This window comes from Pseudophryne corroboree, chromosome 10, assembly GCF_028390025.1.
Source record: "Pseudophryne corroboree isolate aPseCor3 chromosome 10, aPseCor3.hap2, whole genome shotgun sequence".
In the NCBI taxonomy this organism is placed as follows: Eukaryota; Metazoa; Chordata; class Amphibia; order Anura; family Myobatrachidae; genus Pseudophryne; species Pseudophryne corroboree.
The window spans coordinates 331,104,220-331,126,784 of record NC_086453.1 but is presented as its reverse complement, the minus strand read 5'-3'; positions in this window follow the sequence as shown (position 1 = coordinate 331,126,784).

Genomic DNA, 22,565 nt, shown 5'->3' with positions numbered 1-22,565 from the left:
ACTAATGGATGATTAGAAAACCCTTGAAAACCCTTGTGCAATTATGTTAGCACAGCTGAAATCAGGTTTGCTCGTTAGAGAAGCTATAAAACTGGCCTTCCTTTAAGCTAGTTGAGTATCTGGAGCATCACCTTTGTGGGTTCGATTATGGGGGGTGATTCCGAGTTGTTCGCTCGTTATTTTTGTTCGCTACGGAGCGATTAGTCGCAAACTGTGCATGCGCATTGTACGCAGTGCGCCTGCGCCAAGTAAATTAGCACAAAAGTTTGGTATTTTACTCACGGCGTAACAAAGTTTTTTCTTCGCTCTGCTGATCGTAGTGTGATTGACAGGAAGTGGGTGTTTCTGGGCGGAAACTGTCCGTTTTATGGGAGTGTGCGGAAAAACGCAGGCGTGCTAGTTGAAAACGCAGGAGTGTCTGCAGAAGCGGGGGAGTGGCTGGGCGAACGCTGGGTGTGTTTGTGATGTCAAACCAGGAACGAAAAAAGGACTGAGCTCGTCGAACTGGCAGAGTAAGTCTGGAGCTACTCAGAAACTGCGGGGTAATTAGCGAACCCTTCATTAGCAAATCTGCTATGCTAAGATACACTCCCAGTAGGCGTAGGCTTAGCGTGTGCAATGCTGCTAAAAGCAGCTAGCGACCGAACAACTCGGAATCACCCCCATATTCTCAAAATAGCAAGAAAAAGAGAACTTTCATGTGAAACTTGACAGTCTATTCTTGTTCTTAGAAATGAAGGCTATTCCATGCGAGAAATTGCCAAGAAACTGAACATTTCCTACAGAGGTGTGTACTACTCCCTTCAGAGAACAGCACAAACAGGCTCTAACCAGAGTAGAAAGAGAAGACGTGGGAAGGCCCGATGCAAGATTGAGCAATTGAGCTAGAAGACAAGTACATTAGAGTCTCTAGTTTGAGAAATAGAGGCCTCAGAGGTCCTCAACTGGCAGCTTCATTAAATGGTACCCGCAAAACGCCAGTATCAACGTCTACAGTGAAGAGGTGACTCCGTGATGCTGGCCTTCTAGGCAGAGTGGCAAAGAAAAAGCCATATCTGAGACTGGCCAATAAAAGGAAAAGATTAATATGGACAAAAGAACACAGACATTGGACAGGGGAAGATTGGAAAAAAGTGTTATGGACAGACGAATCGAAGTTTGAGGTGTTTGGATCCCACAGAAGAACATTTGTGAGATGCAGAACAAGTGAAAAGATGCTGGAAGAGTGCCTGACGCCATCTGTCAAGCATGGTGGAGGTAATGTGATTGTCTGGGGCTGCTTTGGTGCTGGTAAAGTGGGAGATTTGTACAAGGTAAAAGGGATTTTGAATAAGGAAGGCTATCACTCCATTTTGCAACGCCATGCCATACCCTGTGGACAGCGCTTGATTGGAGCCAATTTCCTCCTACAATAGGACAATGACCCAAAGCACACCTCCAAATTATGCAAGAACTATTTAGGGAAGAAGCAAGCAGCTGGTATTCTGTCTGTAATTGAGTGGCCAGCACAGTCTCCAGATCTCAACCCCATTGAGCTGTTGTGGAAACAGCTTGACCGTACGGTACGCAAAAAGTAGCCATCAAGCCAATCCAACTTGTGGGAGGTGCTTCAGGAAGCGTGGGGTGAAATTTCTTCAGATTACCTCAACAAATTAACAGCTAGATTGCCAAAGGTTTGCAATTATGTAATTGCTGCAAAGAGAGCATTCTTTGACGAAAGCAAAGTCTGAAGGACAAAACTATGCCCCCTTAACTCTTGCATGCTCTTGTGGCATTCAATAGTTGTATTATATGAGGTATTACCGCCAATTATAATTGTGTGAGTGGTTAAATATTGCACAGACAAAGGGCGTGAGATGGTTAAGGTGTCGTAGCCCCTTGCGATGGGGTGAACAGTGCACGCAAGGCCAGATGAATCACCTAGTAGGTGCTGTGGTTGGGGGAGTGGCGGATGCAGGGGAGACGAGAATGGGGGAGGAGGGCTGGGGGTGACATGGGAGGGAGAGGAGTGGTAGTGGGGGTGGTGCAGGTGGGTGAGGGCTGGTGCAGTGATGGGGGAGGGGCGGGTGCTGCGGGTGGGGGTCCAGAGCCACCATGGGTGTTGGGGTGCCGCGGGTGGGGGAGAGGGCCCGGAGCCACCGTGGGTGGTGGAGGGGGGGTGCCACAGATGGGGCCCGGAGGTACTGAGAGTGGGGAAGGGGCGGGTAATGCTTCTCCTGATTCTCCTCCTGGTAGCAGCTAGTCTGCTTTCCTCCCTTTGGCAGTGGGAGACTCGCACAGCAGCCAAGCAGCCAGTCACTATTGTTAGCGCCGGTGTCCTAACGCACCACATTACAGGAAAGAAGATGCACTCAATAAACTACAGCTCCCAGCAGCCCTTAGCGCCTGAATGCTTTGGCGCTAAGGGTTGCTGGGAGCTGTAGTTTATTTAGTGCGTATACTTCCCTGTAATGCGGCACGTTGGGACACGGCGCTAATAATAGTGACTGGCTGGTAGAACTGACTGGCTCGCTGAATCAATGTAAAAGGTGAGAGTGCTGTGCAGTGTCAGTGTCCAGACATTACCCTCCACGATATCACCCACACTATCCATTACATTAGCCATGTCGGGGCTTCCAGGATGGCTGGACAGGTGCTGTATTGCGGAGTCAGGGACTCTGGGGATCTGTGCGCGGCTGTGGTGGGGAGGCACTTCTGTGACATCACGTGCAGAGGAGGCTCCGGGGTTCAGAGAGTATGCGGCGCTGGGAGGGCTATGAAAGCCTTCCGCTGCACCGCTTTCATACACATCGATGCTGGTGGATTCAGTAGCTTTTGTTCCACATGTGCCGTGGCTAGGGAGTGGGGATTGTTGATGCCGGAGGGGGCAGGCAGACTGGCAGCAGGACATATGGGGTGATTCCGACCTGATTGTAGCTGTGCTAAATTTAGCACAGCTACTATCACTTACACTGACATGCGGGGGGATGCCGAGCACAGGGCTAGTACGCCCTGCATGTCAGGCCGGATCCCCCCCCCCCACCCCCGCACAAGTACAAAAGCATTGCACAGCGGCGATGCTTTTGTACTTGAAGAGTAACTCCCAGTCAGCGCAGCTCCTGCAGCTGGCTGGGAGTTACTCATCGCTGCCTGGGTCACAGCGGCTGTGTGTGACGTCACACAGTCGCTGCGGCCCGGCCACCTCACGGTACGGCCACACCTGCGTTGGCTGGACCGCGGCCACAAAACTGGCGGGCAAATGCCACTGTGCCACCCCCTCCCGCCCAGCGACCGCCTCTGCCTGTCAATTAGGCAGAGGTGATCGCTAGGCAACGACAGCCGTCGGCTGTCAGCCATGTGGCAACGCACTGCGGCGCCGACGCATGTGCAGTTCTGACCTGATCGTTGCACTGCAATGAACTGCAGCGAGTGATCAGGTCAGAATGACGCTGCAGTAAAAGGATTTTTTTCCCTATCTACAGCGCAGACTTTTTTTATGGTCTGTACTGATTGTTGGCTCTCCAAACTTACATTGAAAGTATAGGAAAAGGGGCATGGCCACGCCACTGTACCCATTACCACGCCCCTTTTCAAATTTGTAGCGTTTTTTATGTGTAAATTGTTGGAGGGTGTGTTGCTGCAGATGCATTGGGCCTATTTTGGGGTGTGGAGCTGGAGCTGCAGATCCATCAGCCCCATGGTTAATGGTTGATGCTAGATTCAAGTTGGCTAAGGGACCTATTCCATCATGTGGAGGAGCCATGACACAAGGGGGAGAAGCTAGGCCAGCGGGATAGTTTCTCTACTATCCACGCCACCAACTATTACCTTTTTTAATCAGGTGGCGAGGGTACTTTTCGGGTACCTTGTTTGGCCATAGCTCCTCCCCCTGGTGATGTGTCTCCTCCCCTAGGTACATCAGAAGGTCCCTTCTCCCACTCCAATATAGAATCAACCCATTGTTAAGCCTGCTCTGGGAGCACACAGCAGCTAAAGGACAGAGCCTCCCATTGGATGTAACCTGTGTGGGAGGGCGTTTTCTCGCCCAATAAGCTGGGGACTGGGTGTGATAGACTTGCTGCTAACCCAATGAGAGCTCCTAGCCATGCCCAGCCGTTAGCCACAAAGTCACAGAGTGACAAATCTGGGAAATTTCATATGTATATATATATATATATATATATATATACACACATTTACATATATAATGATATGAAATGGAAGTAGTCTCGCCTATTAATGCCAAAAGAATTTAGTTTTTATATACACATGTGCTGGGAGGATTCAGAAACCACTTATCTCTAAAGTGCAGTCTTCAGTCCTCAGACCAATTGTTGCTCATGGTAACAAGAAACAGAATAAAAAGTGTGTACTGTTTTTTCCTGCCTGCAATCTTACACTGTGCTAGTAAGAGTGCTATTGGGCTATATAGCATTCCCAATATATATCTCCACAATAATTTAGTAAAGTAATACACCGTTTTATTAAAAGATACATACAAATCCACGACAAATTGAGCATTTAGCAAACGTATAAGAATAAAAAGTTTTAAAAGCTTATCTGTCCATCATCAGAGGGTCCACACAATAGCCATATACACAAACCTCTGCATATGTATATAGACCAGCCCACCCCCTTTTGAATATGACTCAATTCAATTTTATGAAACTGCATACTACATAAGCAGCAGATCTCATAGTATAAAGATATTCTTATCAAACATGCGGTGAAATAGCGCACCTTCCTCAAGGGGCAACTCTCACCCAGTCGCGCAGCGAATCACTGACGTCATGACAGCTATGCTAGTATTAAATACGCATGCCATTAATGCACTGGGTTTTACACAGTTAATCAAGGTCCTGTGTCCCGAGTAACAAATTCCATCTTGATTTCATTTTACAAGAAAAGCCATTACTTGGCTGTACCTTGATGCTAAAAAAAAACCTAATTATTGGCCTACAAAATGCAACTGTACCCACTGTCCACTTAACCACAGATATTTGGACAAGTGGCAGTGAACAAACTAATGATGTCATGACTGTGACAGCCCACTGGTTGGGATATTTGCCTGCAGCAGAAGCAGTATGTAATAGATAACACCAGCTCATTCAGAGACAGGCGACTCTGTGTATCACTGGCTTCACTAAGAGGCATAGCACTGACAATCTAAGGGATGTCATAGCAACATGGCTGACCCCGCTTGGACTCTTCTCAGGATTTGTGATTTCTGATATTGCCACAAATACTGTGAAAGCATTACAGCTGGGTGAATTCCAATCCATCCCCTGTTTTGCTCACAAGATTAATTTGGTGGTATAGGCTGTTTAAAAAAATGACAGCGACATGTAGGACATATTGTCTGTGGCCCAAAAATGTAGGTACATTTTCAGTATTCAGCAACAGCATGCAAGATATTGCAGCACCTGCAAGAACAGTTCATACTTTCCTGCCATCAACTGAAGCAAGTGGTGGTAACAAGGTGAAACTCCACCCTTTATTTGTTTTAGTGCATGGAGGAACAGTAAAATGCAATCCGTAGCTATACAACAAGCCATGACATTGGCAGAGGAGAGGGAATGTTCCTTTCTGCAACACAGTGGAGAATGATTTCCAGCCTGTGCAAAGTGCTGAAACCCTTCAAATTATCTGTAACCCAATATCTGGCTAGGGATTTTCTGTTAGTTAAATTCTAGAGTGCCTCCACCCAAACTTTTATTCTATTAGTGTTATTTATAGAAAACGGGCTCAGTTTGGGATAACCCTAAACTCTGATGTATATCTTGGTTTTTTATCTTTGACAGGAAGACTCTGGCTTTTCGTTGCCTTTGGACGTTTGACACTATACTCACAACATACGGGTAAGTATGATACACAGTACACATCAGACATTATATAAGCGTATTTACTAATATATACTGAATTACTATCTACTCATACATTTTACATTCCCTTGTCAACATTTGTAAATAATACCATGGGTTTAGCGCTATATATCATACATTTCCTGGTTAACAGATGTTAATTATATGACCGAATTAATACAATTTACCACAAAAATATAAAGAATTCAATATCCCTCAGTCCCCAACAATCCCTCTCGTCCCGTAGTCCTATCCAACTGAGAACTGCAGTTAGTAGAGAAAATTGTTATGTATATATATATATGCATATATATAACCAATGAATCCTCTCCTGGCATGCACAAGGTTTTACTGCTGAATATATCTATATAATTTCTATTTTTTTTAAATACGTAGAAATCCTTTGAGAACGAATCTTATTATTGAAGCCATCAAATAACACTTAAATAGTCACTAGATGCTAGCTATCTAATGGTATCCAAGAGTTCCTTTCCTTGCAAGGCATTTGTAGCTTTTACATATGACTGTACCCAATCCTTGAATTAATAACTTCCGAGAAGTTGTAAGGATTCCCACTAGGGCCAATATTTACTAAAAAATCGAGTTTGTCTAATTTGTGTTTTTTTTTCTAAGTCCCAACACGGGAATTCACTTAGCACAAATCTCGGCAGTGTTAGGACTATTCGTAATGGTTTGAATGACAAAGTTCAGAAATACGAATGAATAGACCATCGGTCAAACACGGCTGTTATTTCCTACAACACGGGTATTCACTATTCATTCGTATTTGGGTGTTAGTCTCTGAGTGCTCAATTGCGGTCGTATTTTTTTGTGATTCGTTAAAAAAAGCGGCAAAAAAATAGACCTGCTTTTTCCAGGCGTGTTTACATGTGTTGCAACTAACAAATCACTCACACCTGAATTAGGATGCCTATAAAAGGATCTTAGGCCCATTTCAATCCACCTACTCTCAGAAATGGGAGCAGGACTGTGGGCCAGTGATATTTTGTGTGCTGTGGGATTCCTCAGACTCAGACATCAGCCTGTAAGTAACCAGGGCCAACAAACTGAACATGGTCAGCAGGTTGTACAGGTTCCGCGGAGGCCTCGTTTTTTTAGGGGGCGTTTAAACTTGAACGCATTGTCCGATGATAGGGTCATACAGATGTTCCGTCTAAATCGTAACAACATTTTCCGTCTGTATGACCTTGTCAAACTGGGCCTAGACCCTGAGACAGCACGTTCTCGCTCTGTCTCAGGCCTGCACAAACTCCTGGCTGTGTTGCACTTTATGGCTACTGGCAGCTTTCAGGCTGTGTCTGGGGATGTCATAGGAATCTCACAGCCCTCATTTTCTAGAATATTAACACAGGTGATGTATACCTAACTACCTCCTCTGTTTTTTGTTGTTTTTAATTACTGTCGGTGGCCAGTTCTGTCCAAAAATCTCATGTTTTCTTTTCTTTCAAATATACACACAGGTGTTGGCTGTTTTGCAGCCCCACATCGATGCCTCAATCTGCTTCCCTACCCAGGAGACTCAGTGGCATGCCGTCAGGGTAGATTTCTATGAGCTGGCTGGCATGCCCAATGTGCTGGGAGCCATAGATTGCACACACATTCAGCTGAGACCACCTAGGGGCAGGCAGCACATCTATACCAATCGACATCTAGAGCATTCCACAAATGTGCAGGTGGTTTGTGATGCAAATCTTAAAATAATGAGTGTTGTTGCTGGTTACCCTGGGGGCTGCCATGACTCCTTCATCCTCAGTCAGTCATCCCTCTTTGATAAGTTTGAGGATGGACAAATGCCAGATGGGTGGCTGTTGGGTATGTAATTTGATATGTGTAGGCATGTGTCTACTTTGTCCAAATACAGGGCCAGATGTATTAACCTGGAGAAGGCATAAGGAAGTTATAAACCAGTGATATGTGCAAGGTGATAAAGGCACCAGGCAATCAGCTCCAATATGTCAATTATCAGTTAGGATCTGTTTGCCTGCTGCCTTTATTACCTTGCACATATCACTGGTTTATCACTTCCTTATGCCTTCTCCAGGTTAATACATCTGCCCCACAGTGTGTTACTTATGTGTTGCTGTATCTTAACATAAATCACGTTACTATATCTTTTTTTTTTTAGGTGATTGAGGATATGGCTGTTTCTCTTGGCTTCTAACTCCATTGTCCCGACCTGAAACCCCTGCTGAACACAATTACAATCATGCACATAAGTCCACGCGGTATGTGAAAGAAAGATGTTTTGGTGTGCTGAAATCTAGGTTTCGGTGTCTGGATACGTCTGGTGGCCTTTTGTTGTATAGTCCCTTGAAGGTGACTCAAATTGTGTTCTGCTGCTGCTTTCTTCATAACATGTGTTTGCAACATCTGCCACATGTTGAGGAGGAGGAGGAGGAGGAGGAAGAAAGCAGCCAGCTAGCAGAGGAATAAGAGACATCTGGTGATACTTGGAGTACAGATGTAGGGAGGCAGGTTAGGCAAGAACTCATAAATAGTTATTTTTAAGGTAAGTTTTATTTGCTTCTTTCATTTGTTATGTAAGCATTAATATATGTTGTCCCATTTTCTTTTAAAAACCATCACTCAGAATGTGTCTGTCTCCTTGAGACATACAAACATACCCTCGCTTTATGCAAAACAAATGTAGCATGTGTATTGTGTTTATTTTACAACTCAAAACAGATTATGAGTGGCATGCATGGAGTCTGGATAAGTGTTATTAAACTTGCACTGATAATTTATTACAAGCACACATAATCCACAAAGTATTTGTTTTAGTATTTTACTTTAAGATTGTGTATAACGTCCTAATGCACAGGGCCTCAAACTTGTCCCACAGTGCATGTTTTGCAGGTAGCACAGTAGGAGCACAGGTGTATGAATTACTCACAGACACTTTTTAAAAATGTAACAGGTGGAGATAATTATGTCACTTGTGATTCTGTGTGGAGACCTGCAAAACATGCACTGTGTGGGGTCCTGAGGACCGAGTTAGAGAACCTGTGTCCTAATGAAACACTCCTCCACATATAATATGTTAGCCTTGAGGAATACATGTGTCCCTATGTGTGATGCTCCATCGTATTTAAGGGACACAAACTTAGTATCATCAAAAATAATTTATTTCGTAATGTTTGCTGCAGTAAACTTGCTGATTTGTAAGTAAATACACAGTTTCCCACATATATTCATTATTATGCACATTATTTGTGCTCATTAAATACAAATACCATTTATTTGTTTCTGCATCATGTGTACGAAACTGAATACTCATTTTTAACACACACAAACATGGCACAACAATAATGACATTCATTTTGGCACTGAATTATCTAAATGCTATTACAACATATTACGACCTTTTTAGCCAACTCAATTGTGTTATTCTTATAATGTCGTATACAGAAGAAAGGTAAAAGCGTTAACAAACACATTGTAATTTGTATTGGTCATGGATGAATCTGCATGGCTGCCAATTAGTCTGCCTGCAGGATATGAGAATGATTGGAATCTAGAAAGAGTAATGATTAGAAAAAAATCAAGTGGTCTTGTTACTGCATGCTAAATACATTCTGCATGGCTGGCAATTAGTCTGCCTGCAGGATATGAGAATGATTGGAATCTAGAAAGAGTAATGATTAGAAAAAAATCAAGTGGTCTTGTTACTGTATGCTAACATCAATGTGCAGATCAAATAACTTTCTCCTCCTCACAAAAAATTTTAAGATGTGAAAGAATAAATGTGTTGGCAAAAATCCTGTTGTTGTTTGTAACACATAATTAATGATGTTCAACAAATTGTCAAGGTGGTAAGTGTTATATATATTGTGAAAAACCTACACTTACTAACTGTGTTTATTTTCTTCTCTATACAGAGATCGGTGTATCTATTTTGTATTTTTTTGGGGTTGGCTGCTTGGACTGGCCTTTGCCTTTACCACTGTCGTGTTGGCGCGCTCTGGTGGAGCGCCTTGGTGGTGAGGACACTGGCGTGATATTTGGAGTAGTCGTACCTGAACTGCTGCTTGTTTGCTGTTGGTGCATGGATCTGAGTGTTTCATTGAGGTTAGTGAGGGTGGCATTGAGTTCACGTGTAGCAGCATTTTGCTTGTCTACAATTCGGAATAAAAATTAATTTATCTTTTGATTGTTATGAAAAATGTTCATATAGCTTTGCTGTTGTCTGTGCTGTTCTTCCAATAGTCTGTGCTGTTCTTCCATTATGCGCTGTAAGTTGCCCATGACCTGTGTAATGTCTGCACACATGAGTTCCATGGTATTGCCAATTCTCGTGGTTTGTTCATTTTGTCTACTCATATTTCTGGTTATTCTTCCGAGGTGACATGGTAGGCTTGCAAACATTTGTGTCTGCCTACGCAGGCAATCTTCATTAGTGGCCTGCTGTCTAGCCCAAATGCTTCAAAACACGTGATCAGGGCCTTGTGTTACTGGTGTGGTTGGGCTGTGTTGTGGTGGTGGTGTGCTTTGGTGTGGTGGCGTACTCACAGGTGCTGGGGGCCTGATTCCTTGGCTTAATTGCTGCATTTATAACATGATTGTCTCATCCATGTCACTATGTTGCTGTTGTTGCGGAGGGATGCTGTTACCAGGACTAGAAGCTGAAATTTAGAAAAATTATCCGTTAGCTATCCATATGTTTGATAAATTATAACAAATCACTACACATGGAACACATGTCATTGACTGTTGCTTTCAGATATCCTTCCTAGCAACATCATCACTCATAACTTCAATACATACATATGCCTGTTTGTGGCAAATGAGTCTGGTTACTTCATTGTGAAAGCAAACACATTAGTTTTAGAATGACAAGACTACTTTCAAACACAATACTACACTCAGAAATCGCCCAAACAATTCCTCACCAAACAAACTACTCACCAACCTCCACAGCACAACCTCCCTCCTCACCACTAACTAAACCCACGAGGTGTGGACGGTTTGGGGCGTATTTATATGATTGCGCACAGACACTCCTACATCTGAAACACAACCAATCACGAACGGGGATGAAAAACGAAACTAAAAGTGAAAATGCGGCCGGGGTTTAAATAAACCCTGCCGCGTTTAACTTAGAAAAAAAGCCAGCAAAAACAACAAAAACACGTACGCAAACGACAATGAGGGCCGTAACTGTGCCCCAAAAAAATGACTGGCATCGACATCGGAAAACACGAGAACAATAAACTCGAATGCTTAGTAACTTGGCGTATATAGTTTCAAAAAGTTGCATGAAAATGCACCCGATACAAAACGAGTTTAAAAACTACACAAACCGACTCAAACACGAATATTAGTAAATATTGGCCTAGGTGTCTCTGTCCTCTCACTTTAAATCTCTCTGGACTGAGAAGTTACTAATATAGGGTCTCAACTCATAGTCTGTGAAATATTAGCTGTCCAAAAGAGGGATAAATACTGCTTAACTTAAGTGATCTTTTCCTGTTTTATATATCACCTTCCCTCCTGTAACATAAATATGTCTGCATTCCTTACTGGTAAGTATTAGGGAACCGGCAAAAGTCAAAGAGTTCAATATGTAATTGTTCCCGACAAAGTTCCTATAATTAGCCTCCTCTTCATAAACTAATGTAGTGAGGTAATAAGGTACTATATCCTATTGAGCAGTCAGTAAGTACCCATTAAAGTTTATCCTTTGTATGACCACTTGTCTGGTGTCTGTATAATCTATAAGGGTGGTGAGGATGCAGTGTAATGTAGATTTCACAGACCTTAGCTGACTTCAGCCACAGCTCCAGCTAGTGGCCAATCCCGATCTAGCTTGGCTCCTCCCTCTGCTCACCGATTGGAGGGCTTTGGATTTCTCTCTTTACTTTTACTTGCTCTCTTTACCCTTACTCACAGCACTCCCCCACTCTATTGCACAGCTGGCTGGTATGGACGGATGCTTGCATCTTCACTCTGCTCCCCTTCACAGCTCTCCCCCGCTCTCGTGATTAGCTAGGAGGCTGGGGACACCCAACTGATCTTGGAGTGAAACAGGAGAAAAACAGCTGACCTGCTTTCTATTCTTCTGTGTATTTGCTTTAAATGGAGCTGCCTTTCTCTCTCCCTGGCTCGTGAGGGGTGCTTTACAGTAGGCTGGATTCCAGCTGTCATGAACGGACACCCCTTCCCCTCCTCTCTAGCCTTTCAGAGCGGGGCCGGCGCCGCCTCCTCAGGTAGCCGCATCTTTCTCCGTCCTCCGGGTAACCGCCTCCCTGGCTAGACGTAGCCAATGCCGGAGCTGCCTCTTCGGGTAGCCACGCATTCAGCCATCTCCTTGTAGCCACCTCATTGGCTTGCAGCAGCTAGAGTCAGTGCCGCCTCTTTGGTAGCCGCTCCATCCTGGCTAGACGCAGCCAATGCCGACGCCTCTTCCTCGGGTAACTGCACTTCCGCTCTCCGCCTCAATGTAGCCGGTACCTTCAGCGGCTGCCGGTCATCTCTTCGAGGAACTGTGACAGAGGTAAGATGCTTCCTCTCCATCTGATGCCGCTATGTCTACAGCACAGCTCTTTCTGTGCAGCGCAGAGGGGAGAGAAGCGGACTCCTCAGCGTCCCACTCATTACAACCCCAACCAACGCTGCTCTCCCCCTTTTTATAGTCAGTGTGGAAGCCCTCATGCCCCAGATGTTTCCCGTTCACGGCGCACAGCTCCCCTCAATAGGGACCGGCTCGTGCAGTTAAAGTCGTGTGCAGAAAGCAGTTACAGTCTTGTGCTGAATATACTATGGCACAACCCAATACCCCTGCATTGAACAGTCAGCACAACCCTCCACTCACTTCAGATGCCTATAATTTGAATCCTCTAGACATGTGAACTGACTCACATATATAATTTATTTTATATATATATATATATATTTATATAGTTTTGAAACTATTCATCTTACTCCTACTATCCCTCGGAACATTTACCATAAGGAATGAGTTTACCATGTGAAATGAGTTCAGACACTGCTAGCATGGGTCAGGTAATTCCTCTAATTAGGCTTTTGGAAAATCAGCTGGAGAAACTGAAGGAGGAGATAAGACAAAGCGAATCCGCAAAGTATGTTGGACTTGTAGATCAGGCGATGATTCCGACTTGATCGTAGCTGTGCTAAATTTAGCAAAGCTATGATCAGGAACAAAGACATTTGGGAGGGGACGCCCAGCACAGGGCTAGCCTGCCCCGCATGTCAGTCCCTGCTCCATCGCTGAAGTACAAAATCATTGCACGGCGGCAATGCTTTTGTACTTCAACAGTAGCTCCTAGCCAGTGCAGCTTTTGTATGCTGGCCAGGAGTTACTCGTCGCTGCCCGGCTTGCAGCAGATGCGTGTGATGTTATGCAGCCACTGCGGCCCACCTCCCGCACAGTCCAGCCATGCCTGCGTTGGCCGGAATGTGCCCACAAAATGACGACCAAAAGCCGCTGTGCCACCCCCTCCCACCCAGTGACCGCCAGGCAGAGTTGATCTCTAGGCAGAATGATCCCCCAAGTCCGTTATTTGCTTCTCCAGGATCCAAGGGTTAAATCGGATCGCTACATCTTGGCAACCATGCTTGATCCTAGGTTTAAGTCATATGTTGTATCTTTCTTTCTTTCCAACTGCTCCAGATCTTAAAAGAGCTCCTGGTGAACAGGTTGGCAGCTCAAGTGACATATAGCACTACATCATCTCTTCCTTCCATTTCTTCGGCATCAGCCAGGATATAAAATCAACTTTCCCAAAAGACTCAGTTGTGATGCAGATAATTCAACACAACATTTTGACAACTGGTCAGGTCTAAAATAACTGCCTAACATTAGTGACACCTCTACCAAAACTCCATCTGATATGGTCACCATTAAGAGAATGGTGGAGGAATATTTTCAGTACACCATACAAATAGATATGTCCCACAGTACTGTAAGAAAAAAAAATGCAATTTGGAGGCCCATGTAGAAACTGGCTTTGCATTACTTAAGCTGCCCACCTTCCAGTGTGTACTTGGAAAGAATTTTCAGCACAGCCGGGTACCTTGTGAGCAAATGGCGTAGGAGGCTACTTCCTCAAAATGTGGAAAAGATGATGTTCATCAAAATTAACTGGAAATTCCATAAGGCAGACCTTTCCCTGCACTTATGTCAAAGTACAGAGACTTCTGTAATGGTGGATTCCAGCGAGGTTGAATGAATATTGTGTGAGGCTTAGGGGCCTAATTCTGACTTGATCGTTGCAGATGGGCAAAACCATGTGCACTGCAGGGGGGGGGGGGCAGATGTAACATGTGCAGAGAGAGTTAGATTTGGGTGGGGTGTGATCAAACTGAAATCTAAATTGCAGTGTAAAATTAAAGCAGCCAGCATTTACCCTGCACAGAAACAAAATGACCCAGCCAAATTTAACTCTCTCTGCACATGTTATATCTGCCTCCCCTGCAGTGCACATGGTTTTGCCTATCTGCTAACAAATTTGCTGCTATGATCAGGTCTGAATTAGGCCCTAGGTACACAATGATGAGGGTGAGGATTAAGATGGCAATACCACTGTAGAGCTGTTGCCTTAAGCCAATTGGTAGCTCATTTCGTGGGGCCTCAAACAAACCATGCACTTTAGTCACAGAATTGGTAGTCCCTGTCACTGTAGTGCTTGGTTTGTTAAAGTGTGCATGTTCTTTTTAATATCAAACATAAGGGTGGGTGGGAGGGCCCAAATACAATTCCATCATGCACCACTTTTTATTTCTGCCACTGCTGCATGGCAGTAATTCATAGATGTGCTATAAACTACTGTGTGTTTGTGCCACTGCTCTGTTGCTTAGTAGCCAGCCAGCTCGCTACAGCCATTGGCCAATATTGGTGAAAACAATATTGTGAGCTGTGATGTGGACAAAATTAACTGGAAATTACTGGAAATTAATGTTATTGAGGTTGATAATACTCTAGCAACAAAATAAGCCCCCAAATTATGTGATGTTAGGGGTCCTTTTCAGATAAAGTAATTCAATTTCACTTGCATAAAGACCCAGGAGCTGATTCAGTAAGAGTAGCAGTTTTAGATTCTGCTAAAACTGCTTCTGTCGCATGCTGAGGGGCTGCCCAGCATATTACCCGCCACCCAGCAGCTGCGGCTACAATATAATTGCGATAATTCCACAATTAGATTGCGGTTGCAGCAAATGTGGGTGCCCTCTGCGACAAGCACATGGCTGACATTTTTTCCATCGAAGCGGCTGCGTGTAACATCATGCGGCAGCCCCAAAAATGGACCAGCCAAGCCTGCGTCGCCGCCCCCCTGACACCCGCCAGTGTCACTCAAAGTGTGATTACATCCCTCTGAAATGCTATTGCACTTTGATAGAGCACGCACGCGCAGTGCAGGCATGGTGCATGCGCTGAATTGTAAATATCGCTCGATTGTAATTTTTGCAGTTCTTTTTCTGATTGTGAGTATAGCATAGTACACGATAACAGACTGATCGCCCAATATATAAATAGTATGTATGCAGGAGCATTATCTGATAAAAGGTTTCAAACGCACCTACAGTATAACAGTCAGATCAGTGATTGGGATCTGGGGTATATTTACTAAAATTCAATTTTGAAAAGCACTTTATGAATGTTCAAAATCAATTAAAAATGATTCCTTTTGAGTTTGTACATTTTTTAAAATTTTCCTTATTTACTAAAAATCTATTTTGCATTTGATTTTCAAATCAAATTCGATGTTGGTTGATTTTGGGAAGGGATTTTGAGTTGAATTTATGAAATCCCTTACCAAATCGCAAATCAAATCCCCATTAAAATCCCCTGCAAAATTGAATGCAAAATCAAACAGAACTGTCTCATTGCTTCCTATTGGTCACATGCACACTAATTATAGGGGGAGTTCTCTGTTTACACTGTTTTATATGGTAAAACCTAAGTGATGATATATACTAACAGCTGAAATAGTTGACAATAAGCTTAGCCCTAATCTGCCTTCCTGCCTGCCTTCCACTTTCTGTGCACATATTGGGGGTCATTCAGATCTGATCGCTTCTGTGTGTTTTCGCACAGTGGGCAGATACTAAATGCGCATGCGTATGCACCGCAATGCACATGTGCGTCAGACAACACTAAAGGGCATCGCTGGTCAGTGGCGGGATTGTGCGAAAAATCGGTTCGAGCAAGCATCCGCAAAGTAATTGACAGGAGGAAGCCATTTGTGGGTGTTAACTGACCGTTTACTGGGAGTGTTCAGAAAAGCATTTTCAGGGAGGGGGTCTGACGTCGGCTCCAGCCCCGATCAGCCTGTTGTGATCGCACTAGAGAAGTAAGTCCTGTTCTGCGTAGAGACTGCACACACTGCATTTTAGCAGCTCAGCGTACACATTGCATTGCACACTTGCACAGCAAATATACAATCCCCCAGTAGGCGGCGACTATCTGAGTGCAGTACAGCAAAAATCGCATCCCAGCGATTAGATCTGAATGACCCCCCATTGTCAGTTCCCTGTTTAATGCATCATTTTTGAGGAATGGTTTATTTAATGTGCAATTATGCAATAGACGGCAGCAGAGCACAATATCGAACATTTTTGCCAAATTATATAATAATATGCCTTCCCGAATATTAAAAAACAAAAACAAAGATGCATTCTGTCATGGATTGGGTGGCTATATGTGCCTCTTTATACTTATGCTCAGCAGGAGTTTGTGGATTTGACCAAGGAGTCAGAGGCCAAGAGCAACAGCCATGGCCTAAATAACTTTTTTTTGGTGGTAGGGGAACAAATTAGAATAATATAATATCAATTATTATTAGCTGCTTTATTAGCACATACCGGTATTTAACACAACAACCATCTCTCTGGCATTTGTCCCACAAGAATTTCTGCAGACAGGGATGAATTGCTGAGGATGTAGGCATCATGGGTTGAATCAGGATAGCCAGTTACAACACTCATGATTTTAAATTTCTATATATTTTTCAGTCAAATTGTCCAATATTGTGCTCTGGTTCTATCTATTGCACATTCATGGAATAAGTATAATATCTATAAGTATAAATATGTGCACTATTCAACTTATAAAGCTGCTGATGGTGCTCTGATTGATTCTCCAGGGTTATCTCAGTCAGGTGGAGATTTGCATTGTGCAGAACATACCATAACCTTGGACATCCATTATTACTACTTCCACACTGCCCTATGTGCTTTTGGGTACTTAAAAGTCATTTGACATTTCAATTTAGTCTTTAGTAAATCTGTTCAACCCAAATAGAATGGAAATCGAATGGAAACAGAATGCCAAATCCCAATCCCATTGATGAGATCTGAAGGTAGCACACACTGAGCTTGAAATTGCTCACTCATCCGATAATTACTCTGTCGGATTAGATCATTTAAGAAAATAGCAGAATTTACCTGGTAGTGAGTACCCAGCATAAGTCCACTACTAACAGATGTATCAGGCTTGCTGTAAGATTTTTTATGATAGTTGGGTCTTGGTTGTGGCAGCATGCTGTACAATTATCGGTATAACCAGCTAATAAATGGCTGATTGCACTGGTAATTGCACAATGTAGATCCCTCTTTAGTCACGTCAAAGCTGAAGATGACAGGAGCATGACATCCTACCATGGATGTAACGGTATCCGAGATCGCCGGAGGTGCGGGATGCCGGCAAGATTTTATCGGCTGGATGTAATGGCATCCAAGATCGCCGGAGGTGCGGGATGCCGGCAGGACTTTATCAGCGGTATGTAATGGCATCCGAGATCGCCGGAGTTGCCATACGATCTCTGGCATTTTTTTAAAGGGGCAATCATTTACAAGGCATAACCATGCAAAATTGCAAATTCATAAATTGCCATGCGTTGTGACTGCATCGTGCATGCGCAAATCCCAAAATGCATTCGCAATGTGATCGCAGGCCCAGCAAAGTGCGATCACATAGCGATTGCCAGGAATTGATCATTTGTGGGAGCTTGCATGATGTTTGTGAGGAGTGGTTGGGAAATTCAGGCATGTTATGGGCGTTTTCAGGGTGTGCAACTGACGTCAGCTGCGATTGCTGTGATTAAAAACATGGCACCGATTTGACTGAAGTCACATATATTCTGCATATGCAAGGGTCAACTGGTATTGTCAATGGTACTCAATTTCTGCATATGCATCACAATATTGAGAATGCATATGTAAATTTATGAATGCATCGGTGGGCATTTTTTTACCTTCCTGGGTGTGTTTTTTAGCAGAAGCAGTTCTGAGAAAATCGCAATTTCTGTCTCAATAGTGATCCGAGCTGAATGAGGTCCCTAACCCATTGACAGCTCACTAAAGGTGAATTGTAATTAAAGGACTGCTATTTTTGTTTACCAGTTATAGTAAAATTAAATATACTTAAGTGTTTGTTTTCCTCTGTTAAATATACTTTGATTATTTATTCTACATTAGAAGAGTATGATACTAACACCTAAATTCCCATGAGCAGCCTATGTGATGAGAGAGGTGTTTCAGTAGACGGTAAATAGTTGGATCATAGTAAATATATACCGATTTCCTGGGAAAGTCAAATACTGTATAACAAACCAAATAATAATAATAATAATAATAATAATAATAATAATAATACTTTATTGTCATCAATAGTTCAATGAACAATCAACGAAACTAAAAAGCAAGCACATACAGAGACCATAAGAACAGAACGAAAAGAGCACTCCTGAACCCAAGACATTCCCAATTGTCAATTTATCTCGGTCCTATCTGGTTTAACATGTTTATTGTTTTTGGGAAAAAACTACCCCTTAACCGGTTAGTCCGACAAAGAATAGAACGGTAACGCCTATTAGATGGCAATACAGAAAACATCCCCCCATTTGGATGAGATAGATCTTCCAAAATACTTCTCACCTTAGTGAGGAGCCTTTTTTCATATATATCCTTAATACAGGGCAGGCTGACTCCAATTACTCTACTTGCAGTTTTAACCACTCTCTGAAGGGACTTACGTTCTACGGCAGTACAGTTCCCAAACCATACCATAATCCCATATGTGAGGACACTCTCTAAAATTGCTGAATAAAAGTTTATTAAAATCTCCTTACGTATTCCCGCCATACGCATTTTCCTCAATAAGAACAAGCGTTGTTGGGATTTTTTAACAACACATCGTGTATGGATACCCCAAGACAGGTCATTGGAGATGTTAATGCCCAGGAATTTAAAGGACTCAACTGTCTCCACAACCTGATTATTTACAACTATAGGACAAGAGGGCTGCTTGTGAGTTTTCCTAAAATCTACAATCATTTCTTTCGTTTTTTTTACGTTTAGAATTAAATGATTAGTTTGACTCCAAGCTTCTAACCTAGCGACCTCAGATCTATATTCTGACTCATCGTCCTTACTTATTAAACCTACGACTGCGATATCATCGGCAAATTTAATAATGTGAACTGACTCTGAATTTGAGAGGCAATCATAGGTAAACAGAGAGTACAACAGGGGACTCAGTACACAACCCTGAGGCACCCTTGTACTGATTACAAGTTCGCTTGACAGGGAATTGTGCAGTCTAACAGATTGGGGCCTGTTGGTCAAGAAATCCAAGATCCATCTACATACAAAGTTGTTCAATCCCAACTGAGATAATTTAGACACTAATGATGTTGGGATTACTGTATTAAATGCTGAACTGTAATCCACAAACAGAATTCTCGCAGAGGAACATGTGGATTCTAGATGGGTAGCCACACGTTGAATCAAGGTGATAGCAGCGTCATCTGTCGACCTATTTGCTTTATATGCAAATTGAAAAGGATCCAGATTGGCTGGGATACTTTTTTTTATGTGCCCCATAACCAATCTTTCAAAGGCCTTCATTATAAGAGATGTCAGAGCAATTGGTCGGTAATCGTTTGGCTCACTGGCCTTACCATTTTTGGGGACCGGGACAATAATAGATGACTTGAAACACTTAGGCACATGACAAGTGGCAAGACAAAGGTTAAAAATTATAGTAAAAATCCCAGCCAACTGCTCAGCACATGTCTTAATAACATTTCCCGGAATCCAATCTGGGCCGGGGGCCTTACCTGATTTAGAACTGGCGAAGCACCGTCTAACAGACAATTCATCCAGTACCAGGGGCTCTGCGTTCTCCAGATTCCCATCCCAGTCAACAGGGGAAACAGCCATGTTATCAAACCGGGAATAAAATATGTTTAATGTCTCCCCTAGGGAACTGTCAACCTCTTTATGAGAGGGGTTCTTATTAACTTTGTAGTCAGAGATATCTTGAATACCTTTCCACAGACTTTTTGCATCTTTATCATTTTTAAACTTGCTTTCAAGTTTAACAGAAAAGGCCCTTATGAGAGTCAGGATGTCTGTCTTATATTAGTACAAGATGGATTCTAGATCCCATAAACTTCATCATATATATGGGGTGAATACCAGTTCTAGATTCTTATGCTTCTGACAACCCAGAAGTGATCTTTGGAAATGAAACATTGATTGATATACAGTATCACATGCAGAAACCTCACCATTGTTTTAGTATCTTTGTACTAACATTATTATTTCTTTATGAGGTGCATTTGTTAAATGGAATAAACACATTTAATATTTCCTACTTTAGTTAGTAATTACAAAAAAATCCAACTCTGTTCCAAACTTGTCTCACACATCTCATTTTAAAAAGTATGCTATGCCTACAAGACTGTCATTGAAGACAGAACATGTCAGAATACATAAAATCGGGGCCGGATTAACGGGGGTGCAACAGGGGTGGTCGTCCCGGGCCCCCACACATAGGGCCAACTCACCTATTGGTCACTACAGCCAGTGAGGATAACGGCGGAGGAGGCGGCCGGTGATGGATGGGAGAATCAGTGTATCTAGGGAGACTTGTTACTCTGCTGCTGCAGCAATTGCGGGCAGCGTGAACTGCGAGCTGCAGCTGCGGCCAAACACAGAGCGGGGGAACAGTGGGGATCCTGCGGCTGCTGAGGTAGGCAAAGCTGTCAGCAGGGACTGTGTATATATGTACAATATATATATATATATATATATATATATATATATATTGTAAAAGGAGTCTCGCTAGAATGTGCTCTGCTACAAAAATTCCACCAGCGACCGACTCCAGGCTTGTGCAAAAACAACAAATACCTTTTATTCAGGTAGCTCAAAAACAAAGATATACATAAAGATCACTGTCTATAGTATAAACTACCAGGGAGGTTAGGCCCTGCCTCACTCCCTCTTACCAAATAAGGAACCCTTCAGGTCCTGGCATCCTGACACTAGTGGCCCAGCCCTTCAGATCCAACTGTCCCTAACAGGCCTATCACCTGGACACTAAATGCCTTCAGAAGCCCTGACTCATGGGAGAGACTCTGCTTTAAACCCATCTCCCAGGTGCTGGCTGATAAAGCAGCTTCTTGGGCTAAGAAGCCTATAAGACCGGGTCTTGGTCAAATGGATGGGAACCTGGTCCATCCACACATCCCATCCACCCCCAGGACAAAGTACCTCTTCTGCCACAATATATATATATATATATATATATATATAAAAAAAATATATATATATATATATATCTTCTATATATTAGCCCAGTTCTGTGACTTTGTGAGTCACAATGCTGGGCGGAGTCAGAGTCACAGATCTGGGCTAATAAGGAGGCATCTAGGTATGACCCCAGTCGTGTGATTGGCGGAGTGTCTGAAGAGGGGTTGTGATCCCTCGGAGCTGTTTGCCAATCACCTGTCAGTGGGGCGTGGCGGCAGTCAACTTGGCACTGTGTAATTGACTGAAGGAGGAGGACGGGTAACGGGCCGCAGCTGTCTGACGTGGCGGCAGCCGGTGAGTGAGGCGGCGGCAGCAGAGGATGGATCCGCCCAGGGAGGATGTGAGCGGGCAGCCGAGAGATTCGAGCGGGCGCAGTCTGAGGCGGCAGCAGCAGATGGACGGATCCGCCCAGGGAGGATGAGAGCGGGGAGCCGAGAGATGCGAGCGGGGAGCCGGCGCAGTCTGAGGCGGCAGCAGCAGATGGACGGATCCGCCCAGGGAGGACGAGAGCGGGGAGCCGAGAGATGCGAGCGGGGAGCCGGCGCAGTCTGAGGCGGCAGCAGCAGAGGACGGATCCGCCCAGGGAGGATGAGAGCGGGGAGCTGAGAGATGCGAGCGGGGAGCCGGCGCAGTCTGAGGCGGCAGCAGCAGAGGATGGATCCGCCCAGGGAGGATGAGAGCGGGGAGCTGAGAGATGAGAGCGGGGAGCCGGTGCCGAAGCATGGAGACACAGAGACAAGCAAGTGACCCGCAATACACAGCGGCTGCAGCACCTCCTCCCCTCCCCGGCCCACACTCTGTGTATATACCTGCTCTATGTACTCCCTCCATACACACATACATACCTGCTGTACACACATCTACACCCCCACACACATACCTGTCTACCCTATGTACCCCCTCCATACACACATATATCTGCTGTACACTCATACCTACCAATGCTTGCCAGACCCTCTCCCCCATCCACGGCACCCCTACACCCGCCCCTCCCCCACCTGCGGCACCTCCGGACCCCCTACCCCACCCGCGAAACCCCCCCTTCCCCACCCGCAGTGCCTCCGGAACCCCTCCCCCATCTGCGACAGCTGCACCTGCCCCTCTCCTAACCGCAGAGCATCTGGACCGCTCCCCCATCTGCCGCCC